The following is a 25,632-nucleotide window of genomic DNA, read 5'->3' as shown; positions in this document are numbered from 1 at the left end:
AGCCAGGGGTCATGTTGTCCACCGTCCATTCGTGTCATGATTCAGCCATCTAGTGTAATCTGTTTGCCTGGGTGGATGGCCGCTTGAGGCAGCACTGAAGGAGAGCTCTGGCACCCACACCTGTAAAACTCATGGGTCCCGGAACCGGCGAACAAGCCAAATGAGAAGCGGTCCAAGGCTTCATAGTCCAATTTTTTGACCCCCCGCACATCGCTACACAAGCCACGGACGCGTCCAAGATGGCACCAGAGCATGAGGCGCCGGGAGGTGCATACAGCCTGACAGGAGGGAGCTCCACTCCTATACAGCAGCCCCCTCAGCAGCAGCTAGCGCCAGACCTGGACTGCTGGGGCACCCAGCAGGATTATAGAGGCAGCACAAGGGAACAACAGCCACCCACAGAGGTACCCAAGGCAGTGTCCACAGACCCTGATAAGGAATGGGATGATGAATTTCCACTACTGCAGGCCCAGCATCATCCACGAGGATAACTTGAAGGCCATACAGACACCCCCGACCAGAGGCCTACATGACCTTGAAGGCCTGCATTCCCACTCAGTGATCCTCCCCAGCTTGGTTGGCGGGCTCCCCAGCACCATATTTTCCACCAGTGGCAACCCCAGTTCTCATATCCCAAGAAGCTGTATGGGATTTGCAATCACACCTGCGCTCCATACCAACTAAAGGGGATCTAGAGACTTTACTAGCTGAACTTGAAGCCTCGCACAAACGAGACATGGACACCCTGCAGCAAGATATACATCATGTGGGCTCCAGAGTAGTGGAAGTTGAGGAATCTCAAAAGCACACTCTGAACCTTTTAACGGATTACCACCAAGTACTCCAAGCCCATTCTGCTCAAATTTGGTACATTCTAACACACATCAACGACATAGAAAACCGCCACAGGCGGAATAATATCCGCATCAGAGGCCTGAGCGAAGTACACGACCAAATCATCTAGAAAAGTGGGCACAACGGTTCTTTGCCTCTATTCTTCCTGACACCAAAGAACACCCAATCGAAATCGATCGCATGCATAGGGCACTGGGTCCCAAACCCACAGACAGCTCCAGACACCGCAACATCATCTGCCACACACACTTCTACGAAAACAAATAAGCCATACTGCGAGCAGCCAGAAATGCAGAGCTATTATCATTCAAAGGCGGTACTGCCTGATTTAGCAAGACGCACCCTACAACTATTAAAAGAACTCAAGCCGATACAGACTCTTCTCTGTGATAAAGAGATTACATACAGACACCCGTTCCAGCTTATCACCCACAAAGGAGAGAAAACCGCAACTTTACGCACGCTTGGAGATCTTCCGCAACTCTTGGGAACACTAAAATTACCTATGGTCAACCTACCAGGCTGGCCCAGTATTCCTAGTCTCCCTCCAATACCACCGAAAATGGCTTGGCAGAAAATCGAGCATAATCCAAGAAGGGAGCCGAAGAAACCAAGACATACCCATGAGAGTGTACTGATGTAACACCTAGGACCCATGCCTCAGAATAGACACTCCTGTCGCCACAACGTGACTTATGGTTTTTTTTTATTCTTTTGCTGCCTGCCCATTACTATTCCCTCTGGGAACATTCCTATAGGTCTGGAGTACTCCGGAAGACTACACGGGCCACAGCTTCCCTTTCCTCTGAACAGGGATAGTAGCCATTGAGGCTACCTTAGATAGACCTGTTTCTAGTTTTCAAAATCTATCTAGACCTCCAGACGACGCTCGGTCGTTGGCGTTATAAATAGTTTAGAGACCCCTGTTAGTAGCGTGGACGATTTGCCTTAGGTCTACCCAGACCTCCTACCAACCATTGGTTGTTAGTACCACACGTACTCTAGAAACTCTCCTAGTATTCCTATCCTCCCATACCTTTTCCTACCACTACATATAGGATAAAACCCACTAAGTCCCATCTCTCCTTCTGCACATTCAATGTAAGAGACTTAAATGCCCCAAGCAAAAGAGGCCAGATTCTCTACCGCCTGCATCACAAACACATAATGATAGCCACGTTGCAAGAGACTCACTTCTGTGCGTAACATATGCCCTACCAATTACTACTCCCCCTGGTTCTACAGCCCTCATCCGAAACCGCAAGGTTGGAGGTGTCTCAATAGGCATTCACAAATCCTTGCAACATACAATCCTAACATCGTCTACTGACCTTAACGGTAGATATCTTTTCTTAAAATTGTCATATGCCAACAAAGTGTATACCTTCTGTAACATATATTTTCCTAACCAGGGACAAGTCTCCTTCGGCATCTCTACACTGCGAGGGTTGGCGGAGTTCCCAATGGCTCACAGATCATTTTGGCTGGAGACTTAAATCTCTCCTTCGAACCTTTACTAGACTCTACAACGGGTAAGTCCATCATTCCACTTGGCCGGTTGAATAGATTGAGGAGAAAGATGGAGAATCTTGCATCCACATGACAAGGACTATTCATACCACTCCCTAGCACACTATAGCTATCACAGGATAGATCACCTATTCCTTTCCCACCACCTTATTGTCCTGACACCTAAATGTTCCTGTGGTCTCATCATGCACCAGTAATGGGATCTATAGCGATCTCGTCGTCCTCCACCCCACACATAAATACATGGAGACTCAATGAGAACCTGCTAAATGACTCCTTATGTGTTATAGACATAAAAAAAAAAACACTATTCAGACATTTCTTTCAGATTACACTATCCAACACTCTAATGCCCCACTGCTATGGGAAACATTAAAAGGTAATATCAGGGGTGTCCTGATGTCTCATGGCTCGCGCCTTAAAAAAGCTCGTACACACAAACTCAAAATGTTATTAGCTGAACTGGAGCGGCTTAAATCTAACAATAAATCCTCTCCATCCGATCTCATAAAAGCAGAACTATCTGATGTGAGGCAGAAGATATTAGCGATCCAAGATCAAAACACTCAATGCACGCGTAATCGCCTGCGTAAAAGCTATTATGAATATGGGGATGAATGTGGTTTGGAGCTTGCAAGGGCGCTGCATCCAAAGGCCCCATGCACACGTTTCCTCTATCATCTCCATGATGAAAGGTGTAATACACTCGCCACATGAGTTCCGGAACTTTTATGAATATCTTTATAATTTAGATCCCCAACCCACAACAATTACCATGACTCAAATCTGGGAAAATTGAGGAATATTTATCAAAATATGGGCCTTAATCCATAGCACTAGAGATCTCGGAAAGTCACTGACTACAGGTGGGAACTTTAGACCCATAGCTCTGCTAAATGTGGACATGAAACTGTTTGCAAAAATGATGGCCTTCCGCCTTCAGTCTCATATCCCACACCTTATACACTGAGATCAGGTGGGCTTTGTGCCAGGAAGGGAGGCCTAAGACAACACGGTGAAATCTATTTCCCTAATGGCGAGAGCGAGCGCAGATGGAAACAAACTATGCCTTCTCACAGTAGATGTGGAGAAGACTTTTGATTTGGGAGTGAGTTGGGAGTTCCTAGCAGCAGTGCTCCGGAAAATAGGGTTAGGCCCGAAATTCCTCCAGGCCATATTTTAAAGTTAATACACATAAATCAGAACTCTCCCCGCAATTGAACAAGAGGGGCTCCAAGCGACCTTTCCCTTCAAATGGGCTACGGAATCCATACATCATCTAGGAACACATATCTCTGCTGACACTACCTCATTTTTTGATCTTAACTATAAGCCCATGCTCCGGACTATCGAAGGTGACATAGAGCAGTGATTTTCAACCTGTGTGCCGCGGGGAAAGTTCCCCGAACTATGGTGCCCCGGTGTAGTGCTGCCGCCGCGCCCCCGTGTTTCTGCCCCATACTTACCTACAAGCCCCGCGTCGGCGATCCGCCCATCTTCTGTAGCTTCTGCACCGCGCGGCCCATGTCACGTGACCAGAGGCGTGCGGTGCAGGAGCTACAGAAGGTGAGCGGATCGCCATTAGGAGTGAAGGTATGCGGAAGAAGACATCAAGGGTAAGTATATAAGGTTATTATTTGTATAGGAAGGCAGCTAGGGTCCTTTTTTTATTAGTAAAGGGGGGCAGCTAGGGTCTTTTTTTTATTAGTAAAGGGGGGCCTCTAGGGTCTTTTTTTTATTAGTAAAGGGGGGCCTCTAGGGTCTTTTTTTTATTAGTAAAGGGGGGCCTCTAGGGTCTTTTTTTTTATTAGTAAAGGGGGGCCTCTAGGGCCTTTTAATTAGTAAAGGGGGGCCTCTAGGGCCTTTTAATTAGTAAAGGGGGGCCTCTAGGGCCTTTTAATTAGTAAAGAAGGGCCTCTAGGGCCTTTTAATTAGTAAAGGGGGGCCTCTAGGGCCTTTTAATTAGTAAAGGGGGGCCTCTAGGGCCTTTTAATTAGTAAAGGGGGGCCTCTAGGGGTTTTTTATTAGTAAAGGGAGGCCTTTTATGACTGTTTTAGTGTAATTTTGTGCTATTTTGGTTGGTGGTGTGCCCCAGGATTTTCTAAGTACAGTATAAAAAGTGTGCCGCGGCTCAAAAAAGGTTGAAAATCACTGAAACGGACACAACTTCCCTGATCATGGATTGGGAGGATCTACATTCTTAAGATGGATGTGCTTTTTCTCCTCCTATATCTTTTCCAAACCATCCCTATTCCGGAAGAAGCCTTGCCGGGAAACCCTGGGTCGGGCGGATAGAAAGCTAACGTCCCGTTATTTGACTTGTGATATGCGCATTTTTTTATGGACTCTTGTGAGTATGATGAACTTAAATACATTTTAACTTTGTTGGAAAAGACCACACCATCTGCCTGCATATTTTCTTCCTGCTACAATATAATTAAAGGAGGATGATGAGAGTGCGATGGTGCTAGTGAATGGTGACATACTCTCAGCAGGAGAAACTGAGGATTGGTGCCGTTCATCGGTGGTTAAAGATGGAATAACGAGGGAGAAGAAGAATTATTTTCTCTATTTCTGTGCAGTATTCTATCACCTATTCCCGCCCCTATGCAGATGATTTTCTGTGTTTTATATACACGGCTGCGCACTAATAAAGATGGGGAGTCTGCATTTTCTAAGAGACTGGTGTGTGTAAGTGTCTGCTCTCATCCCCAAACCGGGAGCCATTTCAGTTTTAGGGTGATGCCACACATGGCGTTTTGAACACTTTTTTGGGCCGTTTTTGAGCAGTCTGTTAAAAAACGCATGCGGTTTTGTCCGTTTTTAATTGCGCAAATTCGGAAAAAACTGACAAAAAGACATGCGTTTTTTAAAGGACTGCTCAAAAACATGTTCAGAACGCCATGTGTGGCATCACCCTTAGCAGTTAACTTGAAAGTCACCTTACAACTGATAAGGGCTGCTTGAGTCCTAGATAGAGATCTATAACAGGAGAAAACTGCACGGTGTGAACTGAGCCATAAGATTCCACAATTATCTCCAGACACAGGAGCCCCCACACTACAACTCCATATAGTGTGCGCTCCTGGAGCATGCTGGGAGTTGTAGTCCCTCCATATAGTGTGCGCTCCTGGAGCATGCTGGGAGTTGTAGTCCCTCCATATAGTGTGCGCTCCTGGAGCATGCTGGGAGTTGTAGTCCCTCCATATAGTGTGTGTGCTCCTGGAGCATGCTGGTAGTTGTAGTCCCTCCATATAGTGTGCGCTCCTGGAGCATGCTGGGAGTTGTAGTCCCTCCATATAGTGTGCGCTCCTGGAGCATGCTGGGAGTTGTAGTCCCTCCATATAGTGTGCGCTCCTGGAGCATGCTGGGAGTTGTAGTCCCTCCATATAGTGTGCGCTCCTGGAGCATGCTGGGAGTTGTAGTCCCTCCATATAGTGTGCGCTCCTGGAGCATGCTGGGAGTTGTAGTCCCTCCATATAGTGTGCTCTCCTGGAGCATGCTGGGAGTTGTAGTCCCTCCATATAGTGTGCGCTCCTGGAGCATGCTGGGAGTTGTAGTCCCTCCATATAGTGTGCGCTCCTGGAGCATGCTGGGAGTTGTAGTCCCTCCATATAGTGTGCGCTCCTGGAGCATGCTGGGAGTTGTAGTCCCTCCATATAGTGTGAGTGCTCCTGGAGCATGCTGGGAGTTGTAGTCCCTCCATATAGTGTGAGTGCTCCTGGAGCATGCTGGGAGTTGTAGTCCCTCCATATAGTGTGAGTGCTCCTGCAGCGTGCTGGGAGTTGTAGTCCCTCCATATAGTGTGCGCTCCTGGAGCATGCTGGGAGTTGTAGTCCCTCCATATAGTGTGCGCTCCTGGAGCATGCTGGGAGTTGTAGTCCCTCCATATAGTGTGAGTGCTCCTGGAGCATGCTGGGAGTTGTAGTCCCTCCATATAGTGTGAGTGCTCCTGCAGCGTGCTGGGAGTTGTAGTCCCTCCATATAGTGTGAGCTCCTGGAGCATGCTGGGAGTTGTAGTCCCTCCATATAGTGTGTGCGCTCCTGGAGCATGCTGGGAGTTGTAGTCCCTCCATATAGTGTGTGTGCTCCTGGAGCATGCTGGGAGTTGTAGTCCCTCCATATAGTGTGTGTACTCCTGGAGCATGCTGGGAGTTGTAGTCCTTCCATATAGTGTACGCTCCTGGAGCATGCTGGGAGTTGTAGTCCCTCCATATAGTGTGCGCTCCTGGAGCATGCTGGGAGTTGTAGTCCCTCCATATAGTGTGCGCTCCTGGAGCATGCTGGGAGTTGTAGTCCCTCCATATAGTGTGCGCTCCTGGAGCATGCTGGGAGTTGTAGTCCCTCCATATAGTGTGCGCTCCTGGAGCATGCTGGGAGTTGTAGTCCCTCCATATAGTGTGTGCGCTCCTGGAGCATGCTGGGAGTTGTAGTCCCTCCATATAGTGTGCGCTCCTGGAGCATGCTGGGAGTTGTAGTCCCTCCATATAGTGTGCGCTCCTGGAGCATGCTGGGAGTTGTAGTCCCTCCATATAGTGTGTGCGCTCCTGGAGCATGCTGGGAGTTGTAGTCCCTCCATATAGTGTGTGCGCTCCTGGAGCATGCTGGGAGTTGTAGTCCCTCTATATAGTGTGTGCGCTCCTGGAGCATGCTGGGAGTTGTAGTCCCTCCATATAGTGTGTGCGCTCCTGGAGCATGCTGGGAGTTGTAGTCCCTCCATATAGTGTGTGCGCTCCTGGAGCATGCTGGGAGTTGTAGTCCCTCCATATAGTGTGTGTACTCCTGGAGCATGCTGGGAGTTGTAGTCCCTCCATATAGTGTACGCTCCTGGAGCATGCTGGGAGTTGTAGTCCCTCCATATAGTGTGCGCTCCTGGAGCATGCTGGGAGTTGTAGTCCCTCCATATAGTGTGCGCTCCTGGAGCATGCTGGGAGTTGTAGTCCCTCCATATAGTGTGCGCTCCTGGAGCATGCTGGGAGTTGTAGTCCCTCCATATAGTGTGCGCTCCTGGAGCATGCTGGGAGTTGTAGTCCCTCCATATAGTGTGCGCTCCTGGAGCATGCTGGGAGTTGTAGTCCCTCCATATAGTGTGCGCTCCTGGAGCATGCTGGGAGTTGTAGTCTCTCCATATAGTGTGCGCTCCTGGAGCATGCTGGGAGTTGTAGTCCCTCCATATAGTGTGAGTGCTCCTGGAGCATGCTGGGAGTTGTAGTCCCTCCATATAGTGTGTGTACTCCTGGAGCATGCTGGGAGTTGTAGTCCTTCCATATAGTGTACGCTCCTGGAGCATGCTGGGAGTTGTAGTCCCTCCATATAGTGTGCGCTCCTGGAGCATGCTGGGAGTTGTAGTCCCTCCATATAGTGTGCGCTCCTGGAGCATGCTGGGAGTTGTAGTCCCTCCATATAGTGTGCGCTCCTGGAGCATGCTGGGAGTTGTAGTCCCTCCATATAGTGTGTGCGCTCCTGGAGCATGCTGGGAGTTGTAGTCCCTCCATATAGTGTGTGTGCTCCTGGAGCGTGCTGGGAGTTGTAGTCCCTCCATATAGTGTGCGCTCCTGGAGCATGCTGGGAGTTGTAGTCCCTCCATATAGTGTGTGCGCTCCTTCAGCATGCTGTGAGTTGTAGTCCCGCCATATAGTGTGTGCACTCCTGGAGCATGCTGGGAGTTGTAGTCCCTCCACATAGTGTGTGTGCTCCTGGAGCATGCTGGGAGTTGTAGTCCCTCCATATAGTGTGTGCGCTCCTGGAGCATGTTGGGAGTTGTAGTCCCTCCATATAGTGTGTGCGCTCCTGGAGCATGCTGGGAGTTGTAGTCCCTCCATATAGTGTGTGCGCTCCTGGAGCATGCTGGGAGTTGTAGTCCCTCCATATAGTGTGTGTGCTCCTGGAGCGTGCTGGGAGTTGTAGTCCCTCCATATAGTGTGCGCTCCTGGAGCATGCTGGGAGATTTAGTCCCTCCATATAGTGTGTGCTCCTGGAGCATGCTGGGAGTTGTAGTCCCTCCATATAGTGTGCGCTCCTGGAGCATGCTGGGAGTTGTAGTCCCTCCATATAGTGTGTGTGCTCCTGGAGCGCGCTGGGAGTTGTAGTCCCTCCATATAGTGTGTGTGTTCCTGGAACATGCTGGGAGTTGTAGTCCCTCCATATAGTGTGTGTGCTCCTGGAGCGTGCTGGGAGTTGTAGTCCCTCCATATAGTGTGTGAGCTCCTGGAGCATGCTGGGAGTTGTAGTCCCTCCATATAGTGTGTGCGCTCCTGGAGCATGCTGGGAGTTGTAATCCCTCCATATAGTGTGTGCGCTCCTTCAGCATGCTGGGAGTTGTAGTCCCTCCATATAGTGTGTGCCCTCCTGGAGCATGCTGGGAGTTGTAGTCCCTCCATATAGTGTGTGTGCTCCTGGAACATGCTGGGAGTTGTAGTACCTATAAATAGTGTGTGCGCTCCTGGAGCATACTGGGAGTTGTAGTCCCTCCATATAGTGTGTGTGCTCCTGGAGCATACTAGGAGTTGTAGTCCCTCCATATAGTGTGTGAGCTCCTGGAGCATGCTGGGAGTTGTATTCCCTCTCCCGATCACCTCCTCTGGTCACTTACTTTGGTAGATGCTATTTCCTTGTGTCAGCAGCTAGAATGGAGTTACCAGGATGAGGCGTGATGTCACTGGTCACGTGTCACTTCAGATCATGTGACCGAGGTGATGTGGGCGGGGCATCGTGTTTCCCGCCTGCAGGTGTGTGGAGGAGTTGCAGGGCTGCTCTCTGATGTGTGTGGAGGGATCATAAACCAGTCACCTCATCCTGGTAACTCCATTCTAGTCTCAACCTTAGAATAATACACCGGGAGGCTGCAGGACCTGTGATGATGTCATGATCACATGACCGCCAGGGGGAAGTAATGCACAGTAAAGTAATCTCTGAGGTGACGGGAACATAATAGCAGCTAAGGGAAGGGGGAGAACTTTACTTACTGGGTGCTGTGTCTGGGCACATTATTTACTGGGGGACTGTGTGGGGGCACGTTACTTACCTTGGGGGAGGGAGGGGGGGCTGTGTGGGGGCACATTACTTACCTGGGGGAGGGGGGGCTGTGTGGGGGCACATTACTTACCTGGGACGGGGGGGCTGTGTGGGGGCACATTGCTTACCTTGGAGGAGGGAGGGGGGGGCTGTGTGGGGGCACATTACTTACCTGGGGGAGGGGGGGCTGTGTGGGGGCACATTACTTACCTGGGGGAGGGGGGGGCTGTGTGGGGGCACATTACTTACCTGGGGGAGGGGGGGGCTGTGTGGGGGCACATTACTTACCTGGGGGAGGCTGTGTGGGGGCACATTACTTACCTGGGGGAGGGGGGGGCTGTGTGGGGGCACATTACTTACCTGGGGGAGGGGGGGGGCTGTGTGGGGGCACATTACTTACCTGGGGGAGGGGGGGGCTGTGTGGGGGCACATTACTTACCTGGGGGAGGGGGGGGCTGTGTGGGGGCACATTACTTACCTGGGGGAGGGGGGGCTGTGTGGGGGCACATTACTTACCTGGGGGAGGGGGGGGCTGTGTGGGGGCACATTACTTACCTGGGGGAGGGGGGGGCTGTGTGGGGGCACATTACTTACCTGGGGGGGGGGGGGCTGTGTGGGGGCACATTACTTACCTGGGGGAGGGGGGGGCTGTGTGGGGGCACATTACTTACCTGGGGGAGGGGGGGGCTGTGTGGGGGCACATTACTTACCTGGGGGAGGGGGGGGGCTGTGTGGGGGCACATTACTTACCTGGGGGAGGGGGGGGGGCTGTGTGGGGGCACATTACTTACCTGGGGGAGGGGGGGGGCTGTGTGGGGGCACATTACTTACCTGGGGGAGGGGGCGCTGTGTGGGGGCACATTACTTACCTGGGGGAGGGGGCGCTGTGTGGGGGCACATTACTTACCTGGTGGGGGGGGGTGGAGATGTGTGGTGTACTGTAAAAGATTGTTATCTAGTGTCTGAACTCCCCTGCGGTTGTAAGGGGACTTTCAAATTATCCCTTTTTTGCCAATAAATGGCTCCCGGTTTGGGGATGAGAGCAGACACTTACACACACCAGTCTCTTAGAAAATGGACTCCCCATCTTTATTAGTGCGCAGCCGCATATATAAAACACAGAAAATCATCTGCATAGGGATGAGAATAGGTGATAGAATACTGCAATGTTATAGGCCAGCCTGAATATCTCCCCATAAATTCACTTTCCCAAAGCATGCAGATTTACATATTATTTCTCGCACAGAGCATTGTTTCCAGGGACACCGAGTGTTTTTACTAAAAGTCATGAGAAGAAGACTCCGATGGCTCCTCGGTGAGGCCAACACATAAGATAAGCAGGTGCTGAAGGAAAAATATAGGACAAGATTCTAGGACAGAACGGTCTCTCAGCAGATTAAACAAAATGATGTTTAAATCACGAGATGAATAGTCATTGTACAATATAACTTCTGACTGGACAACATCACCACAACTAAGACAGAAATGGCGGCTGTGGAGAAATAGATCTCACAGGCACATTACTGGGGGTAATTACTAGAGATGAGCGAACATACTCGTCCGAGCTTGATGCTCGTTCGAGCATTAGCGTACTCGAAACTGCTCGTTGCTCGGACGAATACTTTGCTTTTTGGCGGCCAGAAACAGAGCCAATCACAAGCCAGGAGACTCTGCACTCCACCCAGCATGACGTGGTACCCTTACACGTCGATAGCAGTGGTTGGCTGGCCAGATCAGGTGACCCTGGGATAGACTAGCCCCTGCCTGCGCTGCTCGGATCATTCTGTGTCTGGATGCCGCTAGGGAGAGAGCTGCCGCTGGTCAGGGAAAGCGTTAGGGTGTTCTATTAGAATAGTGTTAGGCAGGAGTGATTCTACAAGAACCCAACAGCCCTTCTTAGGGCTACAATAACGTTATACTTTTTTTTTATTTGCAGCTAGTACCATATTGTGAGGAATTAGCAGGGGGACTTGCTACCGTTGTGTTTAGCTCTTAGTGACACACATATCCACCTCAAACACCAAAGTGGGAAAATTTATTAGGGGTTTGAGTAGAATTAGGCACAGTCTGCCAGTTTCTTTTTATTTTACGTTTATTTTTTCATAACTCAGCGTCATCTCATCTGGCATAGCAGTGTGCTGTAATACTTGGCTAGAAAATAGCCATAGGAGAATACAAACGTCTTACTTACGCCTACAATAGCGTTATATATATTTTATTTCTGGTTGATCTGCTGGTGGCTGTCCTTGCTGCAGTGCATATACTAGCCAATTGTCAGGAATTTGTAGTGAGACTTGCGACCGCTGTGTTTAGCGCTTAGTGACGCACATATCCATCGCAAAGACCGAAGTGGGAAAATTTATTAGGGGTTGGATTTCAATTAGGCACAGTCTGCCATTTCCTTTTTATTTTACGTTTATTTTTTCATAACTCAGCGTCATCTCATCTGGCATAGCAGTGTGCTTTCATACTTGGCTAGAAAATAGCCATAGCAATAGGATAGCATCGTTTAGTTTTAAAAACAAAAAAACACAAAAAAAAGTAAAAAAAAAATTAAAGTTGTAACTTTCATTTTCAAAATGTTTAACCCGAGGGCTAGGGGTAGAGGACGAGGGCGGGGACGTGGGCGTCCAACTACTGCAGGGGTCAGAGGCCGTGGTCCTGGGCGGGGTGAGACACCACCTGCTGATGAAGGAGCAGGGGAACGCCGCAGAGCTACACTCCCTAGGTTCATGTCTGAAGTTACTGGGACTCGTGGTAGAGCACTGTTGAGGCCAGAACAGTGCGAACAGGTGATGTCGTGGATTGCCGACAATGCTTCGAGCAATTTGTCCACCAGTCAGTCTTCCACGCAGTCCACCCATGTCACCGAAATCGGCACTCCTCCAGCTCCAGCACCTCAGCCTCCTCCCCCCCAGTCTGCCCCCTCCCAGGAAAATTTGGCATTTGAACCGGCATACTCTGAGGAACTGTTTTCTGGACCCTTCCCACAGTCACAAACCACTTGTCCGGTTGCTGCTGAGCAATTTTCCGATGCCCAGGTTTTCCACCAGTCGCAGTCTGTGGGTGATGATGACCCTCTTGACGTAGTGGAAGAAGTGTGTAAAGAGGTGTCCGACGATGAGGAGACACGGTTGTCAGACAGTGGTGAAGTTGTTGTCAGGGCAGGAAGTCCGAGGGGGGAGCAGACTGAGGGATCGGAGGATGATGAGGTGACAGACCCAAGCTGGGTTGAGAGGCCGGGTGAACACAGTGCTTCTGAGACGGAGGAGAGTCCTCGACCAGAACAGGTTGGAAGAGGCAGTGGTGAGGCAGGGCCAGAGCAGGTGCATCAGCGCCAAACGTGTCACGTAGTGAAGCTCCCACGGCGAGGGCTAGATTTTCAGAAGTCTGGAGGTTCTTTAAGGAAACACCGGATGACCGACGGACTGTGGTGTGCAACCTTTGCCAAACCAGGATCAGCAGGGGTTCCACCACTACTAGCTTAACTACCACCAGTATGCGCAGGCATATGAATGCTAAACACCCCACTCAGTGGCACCAAGCCCGTTCACCTCCGGCCGTGCACACCACTGCTCCTTCCCCTGTGTCAGCTGATAGTCAGCCCCCTGCCCAGGACCCTGGCACAAAAACCCCATCGTCGCCTCCACGATCCTCCACAGCATCCACCAGCGTTCAGCTCTCCATACCCCAGACGCTGGAGCAGAAAAGGAAATATAGTGCAACCCACCCGCACACCCAAGCCCTTAATGTCCACATCTCCAGATTGCTTAGCCTGGAGATGCTGCCCTATAGGCTAGTAGAGACCGAGGCCTTTCGCAACCTCATGGCGGCGGCCGCCCCTCGGTATTCGGTCCCCAGCTGCCACTACTTTTCCCGATGTGCCGTCCCAGCCCTGCACCAGACAACATCATCCGTGTCCTGACCAATGCCGTTTCTGACAAGGTCCACCTGACCACGGACACATGGACGAGTGCTGCCGGGCAGGGCCACTATATATCGCTGACGGCACATTGGGTTAACTTGGTGGAGGCTGGGACCGAGTCTGACCCTGCGGCTGGTCATATACTGCCGAGGATTGCGGGGCCTACCTCGGTCCAGGTCTTTCAGGCCTACTATGCCTCCTCCTCCTCCCACCCCTCCTCCACCTCCTCCTCCGAACTACCATCCGTGGGCATGGCGCCATCAGTCGCTAGCTCTAGGAACAGCAGCAGTGCCGTCGCTAAGCGACAGCAGGCGGTGCTCAAACTGCTGAGCCTAGGCGATAAAAGGCACACCGCCCAAGAACTATTACAGGGCATCACGGCGCAGACTGATCTGTGGCTGGCACCGCTGAACCTGAAGCCAGGCATGGTTGTGTGTGACAACGGCCGTAACCTGGTGGCGGCTCTGCAACTCGGCAGACTAACACATGTGCCATGCCTGGCCCTTGTGTTAAATCTGATAGTTCAGCGTTTCCTCAAGACATACCCCAATCTGTCTGATTTGCTCACGAAGGTGCGCCGCATCTGTGCGCATTTCAGGAAGTCCAGCACAGATGCTGCCACTCTCAGGGCAGCGCAGCGCCGCCTCCAACTGCCCGCTCACCGACTGTTGTGCGACGTGCCCACGAGCTGGAATTCAACATTAACCATGTTATCCAGACAGCCAGATGTCAACTTCCACCAGAACTGGTAGTCAGGTCAGTCAGCTTCCTCAAGTCTACAATGAGGAGTGGACGTGGATGTCTGATATCTGTCAGGTGCTGAGTAACTTCGAGGAGTCAACACAGATGGTCAGTGGCGATGCCGCCATCATCAGCCTCACCATCCCGCTGCTTGGCCTGTTGAAAAACTCTCTGATCAGCATGAAGTCGGAAGCTTTGCGCTCGTCACAAGAGACGGGGGAAGAAGATTCCCTTGTTGATAGCCAAAGCACCCTCAGGTCTGTTTCTCAGCGCATATCGGAGGAGGTGGAGGAGGAAGAGGAGGAGAATTTTGGCGAGACACAAGAGGGGACCATTGTTCAGTCCTTCACTGTTCAGCGTGTATGGGCAGAAGAAGAGGAGTTGGAGGAGGAGGAAATGGACAGTCAGGCCAGTGAGGGGAGTGAATTCTTGCGCGTTGGTACTCTGGCGCATATGGCAGATTTCATGCTAGGCTGCCTATCCCGTGACCCTCGCGTTCAAAGAATTTATTCCAGCACCGATTACTGGGTATTCACTCTCCTGGACCCACGGTACAAGCAAAATCTTTCCACTCTCATCCCTGGAGAGGAAAGGAGTGTGAGAATGCATGAATACCAGCAGGCCCTGGTGCACAAGCTGAAACAGTATTTCCCTTCTGACAGCGCTAGCGGCAGAGTGCGTAGTTCTGCGGGACAAGTAGCGAGGGAGAGTAGGCGAGCAGGCAGCTTGTCCAGCACTGGCAAGGGTACGCTTTACAAGGCTTTTGCCAGCTTTATGTCACCCCAGCAAGACACTGTCACCTGTCCCCAGTCTCGGCAGAGTAGGGCTGATCTTTACAGAAAGATGGTGAGGGAGTACGTAGCTGATCATACCATCGTCCTAAATGATCACACAGCTCCCTACAACTACTGGGTTTCAAAGCTGGACATGTGGCACGAACTGGCGCTGTACGCCTTGGAGGTTCTTGCCTGCCCTGCCGCTAGCGTGTTGTCCGAGCGGGTTTTCAGTGCAGCTGGTGGCATCATCACCGATAAGCGTACACGCCTGTCGACTAACAGGCTGACGCTTATTAAGATGAATAAAGCCTGGATTTCTCATAATTTCCAATCTCCACCAGGTGAAGGAAGCTCAACCTGAATAATTTATGCACTCCTCCTCCTCATTTTCCTCCTTCTCTTCCTCTTTGTACACTAAAGCAGAGGAAACTGGCTATTTTTTGACAGGGCCCACTGGCTCTAGCTATAGTACTTTATGCATTTAATTTTTCTGGAGGGCCACCTACCCGGTCCTCTGTTTTAAACAATTTTTGGGAGTGCCACATACAGGCACTCAATCTATTCAATTTTTCTGGAGGGCCACCTACCTGCTCCTCTGGTTTGAAAACTTTTTTGGACTGCCACATACAGGCACTATCCAAATTAAATTGTCTCCATAGCAGCCTCTACACGTTGTCTCCATTGCTACCTCCAAAAGTCGTCCATATAGCTGCCTCCATACATCGTCCCCTTATCAAACGAGGTGTGTCAGGCAGAAATTTGGGTTGTTTTCATGGATTCCACATCAAAGTTGTTAACTTTGTCGCCACCCTGCTGTGTTATCCACAAAATATACTGGCAAACTTTAATGATTAACCGATATTATTTCAGCGCCTCTTGCGCATCTGTTGATTACACTGCTGTGTAATCCACAAAATATACTGCCAAACTTTTACCATTTACGGATATTATTTCAGCGCTTCTTGCGCATCTGTTTAAATTCCCCTCACCCGCCATATCCCAAACTTATAAGAACGCTACTACACTTAACTTGGTGGAGGCTGGGACCGAGTCTGACCCTGGGGCTGGTCATATACTGCCGACGCCGAGGATTGCGGGGCCTACCGCGGTCCAGGTCTCAAAGGCCTACTATACCTCCTCCTCCTCCCACCCCTCCTCCACCTCCTCCGAATTACCATCCGTGGGCATGGCGCCATCAGTCGGTAGCTCTAGGCACAGCAGCAGTGCCGTCGCTAAGCGACAGCAGGCGGTGCTCAAACTGCTGAGCCTAGGCGATAAAAGGCACACCGCCCAAGAGCTATTACAGGGCATTCCACATCAAACTTGTTAACTTTGTCGCCACCCTGCTGTGTAATCCACAAAATAAACTGGCAAACTTTTATCATTTACCGATATTATTTCAGCGCTTCTTGCGCATCTGTTTACATTCCCCTCACCCGCCATATCCCAAACTTATAAGAACGCTACTACACTTGATCTTATACAAAATGTTCTTAGAAGTGCTGTTTGGGGAGTAGCCTAGAGACAGGGGCTTGGATTGGCGAAAGCTCGCCTGGAAGCGGAGCGCCAGCTCCATCCCAAGATCCAACTAACATAGTTTTAACTGCAGCACCTTTAATCTACTACTAGTTCACTGCCTCCATAATAATAATAATAATAATCTTTATTTATATAGCGCCATCATATTCTGTAGCGCTTTACAAATCATAGGAAACAAATACAAATGTAATGTAACAGAGCACAACATTTGTATGGAACAACAGGAGTGAGGTCCCTGCTCGCCAGAGCTTACGGTTTATGAAGATGATGGGGTAACACGAGGTAAAAGAATATTTAATGGTCAAGCCATTCTTCTTAGGGAATAGAGCAAAATATAATAAATGGAATTGCTGTCGCTTGAACCACTCAGCCGTCATCTTATATACCAGGTCCAGGGTGAATGGGACTGCAGAGAAGTCTGGTGCCTGTTGGTTGCTGGATAACAGATGGGAGGACGACACAGGACGGGTTAGTAGAAGAGTTAAAACTTCATGCAGTTAATGAGTGTTATAGGCTTGCCTAAAGAAATGGGTTTTAACCTCTTCCCGCTCAGCGTCCGATATATCGGACGCTGAGCTCAGTGACTTAGCGCTCAGCGTCCGATATATCGGACGCTGAGCTGATGCCGGTTTGGCTCAAGATCTGAGCCGAACCGGCATCGGGAAAGACGGGGTGCCGGCTGTGACTGATAGCCGGCACCCCAGTGTAACACCCACGATCGGAGTTGTCTCCGATCGCGGGTGCTTAACCCGTTAAATGCCGCGGTCAGCGCGACCGCGGCATCTAACATGTATCTGGGGGGTCTTTCCCCCACGATCGGCCCCCCGAACCGTTTTCGGGGTGCGCCGATCGTTGCTATAGTAACTCTGGGGTCCGATCTGGACCCCAGAGTTACCTGCAAGAATTGCCAGTAAGATGGCGTCTGTGACGTCATCTTACTGGCACAGTGCCAGCCTATGCAAGTGTATAGGCTGACACTGATAATACTCTGCAATACATGAGTATTGCAGAATATTATCATGAACAAGCAATCAGAAGATTGCTTCTTCATGTCCCATGGTATAAAAGTGAAAAAGTAAAAAAAAAAATGTTATTCAATAAAAAAATAAAGTAATAAATCACTAAAAATGCCCAAAACCCCCAAAACATATAAAGAGACATATAACTAAAAAAAAAGTCTAAATCATAACACAAACACCACATATATAGTATCACCGCGTCCGTAACAACCCGTAGAATAAAAGTAAATCATTATTGAACCCCCACGATAAATGCCGTAAAAAAAAACTGGTATAAACCCTCCAAAAATTATGATTTTTAGCTATTCAATCCCACAAAAAATGCTATAAAATGCGATCAAAAAACCATGTGTACTCCGACATGAAACTGGTGCAAAGTACAACATGTCCCGCAAAAAACAAGCCATCAACCAGCTCCGTAGCCAAAAAAGTAACAATGTTATGCCACTTGGAAGACGGCAATACATAAATGATAGATTTTTCCCCACATTAGGGTTTTGTTTGACAAATTTAGTAAAACGTAAGAAAATATATTCAAGTCTGGTATCCCCGTAATCGTATCGACCCATAGAATAAAGATAACATGATTATTAGTCTATACGGTGAACACCAAAAAAAAAAAGAGTAAAAAATCCAGTACAGAATTGATGCTTTTCTACTCCTGCCCTCAAAAAAAGTTCCTAAATTTTCAACAATAGGTGATACCAACCCCAAAATGGTAACAATGGAAAAAGCATCTCATCCCGCAAAAAAAATGGCATCACATGGCCCCAATAACGCAAAAGCGAAAATTTTATAGCCTTCAAAAGGGGCCAATGAGGAAACTAAAATCCTGGCAGCTGCAGGGTGCTCCTTCCCTTCTGCGTCTCGCTGTGCGCCCATAAAACAAGTAACGGCCACATGTGGGGGGTCGCTGCACTCAGGAGAAATTGCAGAACAAATTGTATGGTGGGTTTTCTCTTTTTATATTTTGGAAATGTGTAAATTTTAGTGCTAAATGAACGTATAAGGGAACAATTTGACCATTCTAAATTTCACCTCCATTTTGATTCAATTACTATGAAGATCTCAAGGGGTTAACAATCTTCGTAAAAGCGGTTTCTGATAGCTTGAGGGATGCAGATTTGAAAATGGGTTGGTTATATAGGGGGTTTTGATGCTAAATATGTAAAATTTCATTCCAAACTGTATTTATCCCCAAAATAGTCAATTCTGAAAATCCGGAAAAGTGATATTCTATTTGTAAGCCGCGTGACATCAAAATAAACTATCCAGACATATCAAAAATTATGAAAATGTAAAGTAGACAAATGGGAAATGTTATTCAGCAACTTATTTAGGTGGTAAATCTATCTGCCTGGAAACGCAATGATTTTGAATTTCGAAAATGGCAAATTTTTCAAAAAATTTATCATATTTTCTTTTTTTTTGTAAATAAACGCAAAACTTATCAGCCAAAATTTACCACTAAAATGAAGTACAACATGTGGGGAAAAAACAATTTCAGAATCGTTTTGATAAGTAACAGTGTTCAAAAGTTATAACCATATAAAGCGACGCAGGTCAGAATCCAAAAAATCGGGCTGAGCCTTAACCTGCAAAATGGCTGCGTCCTTAAGGGGTTAAGAGCACATTTGAAACTTTGGAGGTTAGGTATTAGTCTGATAGTCCGGGGCAGAGCATTCCATAGAATTGGTGCAGCTCTAGAGAAGTCTTGGAGACGCGAGTGGGAGGTCCGCACTAGGGTAGAGGTTAATCTAAGATCACTGGCGGATCTAAGAGCACGGTTTGGGCGATAGACTGAGATAAGAGAGGAGAGGTAGGGGGGTGCAGCATTATACAGAGCTTTATGGATGAGGGTTATTATTTTAAACTGTATTCGAAAGGAGACTGGCAGCCAGTGCAGCGACTGGCATGAACTATAGGCATACATGGTCCCCTTATCAAACGAGCTGTGTCAGGCAGAATTTTGGGTTGTTTTCATGGCTTCCACAACAAACTTGTTAACTTTGTCGCCACCCTGCTGTGTAATCCACAAAATATACTGGCAAACTTTTATCATTCACCAATATTATTTCAGCGCTTCTTGCGCATCTGTTTACATTCCCCTCACCCGCCATATCCTAAACTTATAAGAACGCTACTACACTTGATCTTATACAAAAGGTTCTTAGAAGTGCTGTTTGGGGAGTAGCCTAGAGACAGGGGCTTGGATTGGCGAAAGCTCGCCTGGAAGCGGAGCGCCAGCTCCATCCCAAGATCCAACTAACATAGTTTTAACTGCAGCACCTTTAATCTACTACTAGTTCACTGCCTCCATACATGGTCCCCTTATCAAACGAGCTGTGTCAGGCAGAATTTTGGGTTGTTTTCATGGCTTCCACATCAAACTTGTTAACTTTGTCGCCACCCTGCTGTGTAATCCACAAAATATACTGGCAAACTTTTATCATGTACCGATATTATTTGAGCGCTTCTTGCTCACCTCCTTTGGTTCCTCTCTGCCACCCATTGGTTTTAAGCCTGAGTCCATTTGGGGTATGTCGCCATGCCACTCTCTAGCCTGCAGCTGCTGTCGCTGCCTCTGCATGCCGTCCCCTATAGTGTCAGGGTCAATTATTGGATGTTTTAGATGCTATCTAGCTTCATTCTGTCACTCTGTCATGGCCATGCTGTTGCCCATAATTTTGGCATAATGGTGCGTTTAAGCAGCCTCAGAGGCATCCATGCATGCTGCCCCTGCTGTTTCCTGTCCATTTCCGTGGTGTTTCCATCCTTTTCTGAGGTTCCCAGGTGTTTGGCCAAGCTTCCCTATGCAGAGCCTTGGTCCCCTTGAAAAATGCTCGAGTCTCCCATTGACTTCAATGGGGCTCGTTATTCGAGACGAGCACTCGAGCATCGGGAAAAGTTCGTCTCGAATAACGAGTACCCGAGCATTTTAGTGCTCGCTCATCTCTAGTAATTACCACTTTGTGAATGAAAACAAGTCTTTATTGCACAATTTATTTATAAATTACATCACAAAATATTATCTGACTAAAAATAGCCCATTAAAAAAGACCTAAAAACACAAAGCAAAACAAAGCGGACAGTGTGAACATGCAGGAGAGGCCACACATAAAACAGGAAATTACATCATAGGCGCTGGTAAAAAGATTTTTTCCAAAGTACTGAGGGTCCACACAACAGATAATAGATCAAAATCACTCAATGAATAATATCAAAAGTCCAATCACGTGGCGACTGGTGGGTATTTAATTTGGTCCCATAATGTTTATTAGGTTAGTAATATTGTGATGATGCACAGGCACATGATTGGACTTTTGATGTTTTGATCACTTATCTGTTGTGTGGACCCTCAGTACTTTGGAAAAAATCTTTTTACCAGCGCCTATGATGTAATTTCCTGTTTTATGTGTGGCCTCTCCTGCATGTTCACACTGTCCGCTTTGTTTTGCTTTGTGTTTTTAGGTCCTTTTTAATGGGCTATTTTTAGTCAGATAATATTTTGTTATGAATAAATTGTGCAATAAAGACTTGTTTTCATTCACAAAGTGGTGATTATTTTCAGTTTTGGAGATATGATAGGACTTGGTTCAGTTTGGTAGGATCTCCTGACAGTAGTATTGATGCAGCATTGAAACTTATGTGTATCCTTGTGGTTCACGATTGTTTGGTTTTCTAACATTACTGGGGGTACCTGTGTGGGGCGTGTTCACACGTGACACTAGGACAGGCCTCGGTTTGATCTCATTTGTTTTCCTGTGAAACGCATGTGATGGGGAACGAGCTTAAATGTAGGACATACGTGTGAGCGCAGCCTGACTGTGTTTGGGGGCGGCAGCAGCAGGATAATGCTGAGAGGCAACCAAGATGTAGGAACAGTGAGGAGCAAAAGAGGTGGTGATGCCTAATGGATAAGATGGAGGACGCGTCACCTACACTAACCAGTAGGGATTTCTCCTGTGTTTCTGTAGCTGTATATACCAGAAGTAATGTTGTTAATGGCACAACCATATGTGAAGGGGTTGTGTACTGATTTTTATCTAGGACTAAAATTGCCCTTATCAGTTGTAAAGGTGACTTTCAATTTAACTCATTCATGGCTGCCCGGTACCGGGAGGAGAGAACAAACTCAAGACACAGACACGGTCTTCAGCTGCACTCAAATCACACTGTTTATTTCAAAACCCCAGTCGTGTATATAAAAACATCAAAAAGCTTGCAGAGGGTGTGACAAGGAGAATACTGCAATGCTATTGGCCATAATGAATTTACCAGGACATTCTCCGAAAAGGTTAACTATTCCTTCTCAGAGGCCTTGTTTATACTAATTTCCCTGAGAAGAAGATTCGGGCAAGTCAAAACAGGAGATAAGCAGGTGCTAGAACCAAAATATATGACAAGAGTGAAGGACAGACTGGCCTCTCATTAAATGTCAAAGGGAATTAGCTGGCAGGCGAGCAACCAGGTTACATAAAAATGAAGTTTGAATCATGACATTAGCTGGAAAGTGCTTGACCCCTGGTTAATACTTAAAATGTCCGCTTGACTTTCAAAATGGCTTCTGTTTGGTTCTCTTTATCCAAGATGGCCGCCATAGAGGAATATGTCATTAACATTCCCCCCTATTTGAGACTTGCAGACCTATAACCTCCAAATTCTAAACTGCTTAGACTTGTAGTGCTACCCGTGTAATTTGTACTCTGATTACTGTATATACAGGCGGTCCCCTACTTAAGAACACCCGACTTACATACAACCCCTAGTTACAAACGGACCTCTGGATTTTGGTAATTTATTGTCCTTTAGTCCTAGGCTACAATAAACAGCTGTAACAGTTATCACTGGTGTCTGTAATGAGGATTTATTGTTAATCCTGGTTCTTATGACAACCCAACACTTTTAAAATCCAATTGTCACAGAGACCAAAAAAATTTTGACTGGGGTTACAATAATAAAGTATATGGTTCCGACTTACATACAAACTCAACTTAAGAACAAACCTACAGACCTTATCTTGTAGGTAACCTGGGGACTGCCTGTATCTATTGTGTGTACTGTATTGTTTAGTGCGCCCTTAGGGCAATGAAATATATAAATTTAGCCTGTGTTGCTCTTTTATCTCGATCACGAATCTTACGTCCGAGTTTCGCTCATATACATGCTACCGGGTTGGTTCCTCACCCTATATAATCCCGTTACGGACCGGGCTTATATTAAAGGAGAACTGGTGGCAGCATAAGGCTGATAATGTTCTGTCTGACTGAGGCTAGTGAGAGGGATCTTATAGCCATGATTTATAGCTTTGATTTATGGTTGTGCCATATCCGGAAGTTGTGTGGACAACTTTAAATCACTTCCTGCGCCTCTCAGAACCCGTGCATTCTGGGAGTGTCTACAAAAAGATAACTGAGTGACCTTGCGTACCCTTCAGGGGTCCAGAACATCGCGGATTCCTTCACATTGGTGGCAAGCGGTGGGATGATCGAGATAATAGTGTGATCCATACTCTCAGTCACTAAAGATTGTTCCTCTTCAGGGGGCCCTGAATCCAAGTTCTCCATCATCTTTCTATTGGGGAACTCAGGACACCAATATGATTAGAACCTGATACAGCAGGGATCAATAAGTTACTGCTTACATTGTCATGTTGGCACTTTGCAACATATCAGTGGCTTTTGGTTGTACTTTGGGCACTCTGTCTTCAAAAGGTTCGCCATCACTGCTCATTGTGTGTATAATGTCCCACCACAGGCCTCTATTTGTATATAATGTACCACCACAGGCCTCTGTGTGTATAATGTCCCACCCCAGGCCTCTATGTGTATAATGTCCCACCACAGGCCTCTATTTGTATATAATGTACCACCACAGGCCTCTGTGTGTATAATGTCCCACCCCAGGCCTCTATGTGTATAATGTCCCACCACAGGCCTCTATGTGTATAATGTCCCACCACAGGCCTCTATGTGTGTATAATGTCCCCACCACAGGCCTCTATGTGTATAATGTCCCACCACAGGCCTCTGTGTGTATAATGTCCCACCACAGGCCTCTATGTGTATAATGTCCCACCACAGGCCTCTGTGTGTATAATGTCCCACCCCAGGCCTCTGTGTGTGTAATGTCCCCACCACAGGCCTCTGTGTATAATGTCCCACCACAGGCCTCTATGTGTATAATGTCCCACCACAGGCCTCTATGTGTGTATAATGTCCCCACCACAGGCCTCTATGTGTATATAATGTCCCACCACAGGCCTCTGTGTGTATAATGTCCCACCACAGGCCTCTATGTGTGTATAATGTCCCACCACAGGCCTCTATGTGTATATAATGTCCCACCACAGGCCTCTGTGTGTATAATGTCCCACCACAGGCCTCTATGTGTGTATAATGTCCCCACCACAGGCCTCTATGTGTATATAATGTCCCACCACAGGCCTCTATGTGTGTATAATGTCCCACCACAGGCCTCTATGTGTGTATAATGTCCCACCACAGGCCTCTATGTGTATATAATGTCCCACCACAGGCCTCTATGTATATATAATGTCCCACCACAGGCCTCTATGTGTATATAATGTCCCACCACAGGCCTCTATGTGTGTATAATGTCCCACCACAGGCCTCTATGTGTGTATAATGTCCCACCACAGGCCTCTATGTGTATATAATGTCCCAACACAGGCCTCTATGTGTGTATAATGTCCCACCACAGGCCTCTATGTGTGTATAATGTCCCACCACAGGCCTCTATGTGTATATAATGTCCCACCACAGGCCTCTTTGTGTATATAATGTCCCACCACAGGCCTCTATGTGTATATAATGTCCCCACCACAGGCCTCTATGTGTATATAATGTCCCACCACAGGCCTCTATGTGTGTATAATGTCCCACCACAGGCCTCTATGTGTATAATGTCCCACCACAGGCCTCTATGTGTATAATGTCCCACCACAGGTCTCTATGTGTATATAATGTCCCACCACAGGCCTCTATGTGTATATAATGTCCCACCACAGGCCTCTATGTGTGTATAATGTCCCACCACAGGCCTCTATTTGTATATAATGTCCCACCACAGGCCTCTATGTGTATAATGTCCCACCACAGGCCTCTATGTGTATATAATGTCCCACCACAGACCTCTATGTGTGTATAATGTCCCACCACAGACCTCTATGTGTGTATAATGTCCCACCACAGGCCTCTATGTGTATAATGTCCCACCACAGGCCTCTATGTGTGTATAATGTCCCACCACAGACCTCTATGTGTATATAATGTCCCACCACAGGCCTCTATGTGTATAATGTCCCACCACAGGCCTCTATGTGTATAATGTCCCACCACAGGCCTCTATGTGTATATAATGTCCCACCACAGGCCTCTATGTGTATATAATGTCCCACCACAGGTCTCTATGTGTATATAATGTCCCACCACAGGCCTCTATGTGTATATAATGTCCCACCACAGGCCTCTATGTGTATATAATGTCCCACCACAGGCCTCTATGTGTATATAATGTCCCACCACAGGCCTCTATGTGTATATAATGTCCCACCACAGGCCTCTATGTGTATATAATGTCCCACCACAGACCTCTATGTGTGTATAATGTCCCCACCACAGGCCTCTATGTGTGTATAATGTCCCCACCACAGGCCTCTATGTGTGTATAATGTCCCCACCACAGGCCTCTATGTGTGTATAATGTCCCCACCACAGGCCTCTATGTGTATAATGTCCCACCACAGGCCTCTATGTGTATAATGTCCCACCACAGGCCTCTATGTGTATAATGTCCCACCACAGGCCTCTATGTGTATATAATGTCCCACCACAGGCCTCTATGTGTATATAATGTCCCACCACAGGCCTCTATGTGTATATAATGTCCCACCACAGACCTCTATGTGTATATAATGTCCCACCACAGACCTCTATGTGTATAATGTCCCACCACAGGCCTCTATGTGTATATAATGTCCCACCACAGGCCTCTATGTGTATATAATGTCCCACCACAGGCCTCTATGTGTATATAATGTCCCACCACAGGCCTCTATGTGTATATAATGTCCCACCACAGGCCTCTATGTGTATATAATGTCCCACCACAGGCCTCTATGTGTGTATAATGTCCCACCACAGGCCTCTATGTGTGTATAATGTCCCACCACAGGCCTCTATGTGTGTATAATGTCCCACCACAGGCCTCT

General features: G+C 47.9%; 1 protein-coding gene across 1 annotated transcript in view; it reads right to left on the bottom strand.

Moving 5' to 3' along the window:
* The window catches only part of LOC140116903 (uncharacterized), a 49,428-nt gene extending 40,291 nt beyond the window's left edge, over positions 1-9,137 (bottom strand). The window contains exon 1 of the mRNA XM_072133332.1: positions 8,978-9,137. The gene's annotated coding sequence lies outside the window, so the exon portion shown is untranslated. The remainder of the gene's footprint in view (positions 1-8,977) is intronic.
* Between the last annotated feature and the right edge of the window lie 16,495 nt (positions 9,138-25,632).

Source organism: Engystomops pustulosus, chromosome 2, assembly GCF_040894005.1.
Source record: "Engystomops pustulosus chromosome 2, aEngPut4.maternal, whole genome shotgun sequence".
NCBI classification, from domain to species: Eukaryota; Metazoa; Chordata; class Amphibia; order Anura; family Leptodactylidae; genus Engystomops; species Engystomops pustulosus.
This window is presented reverse-complemented; position numbering and strand designations above follow the sequence as displayed.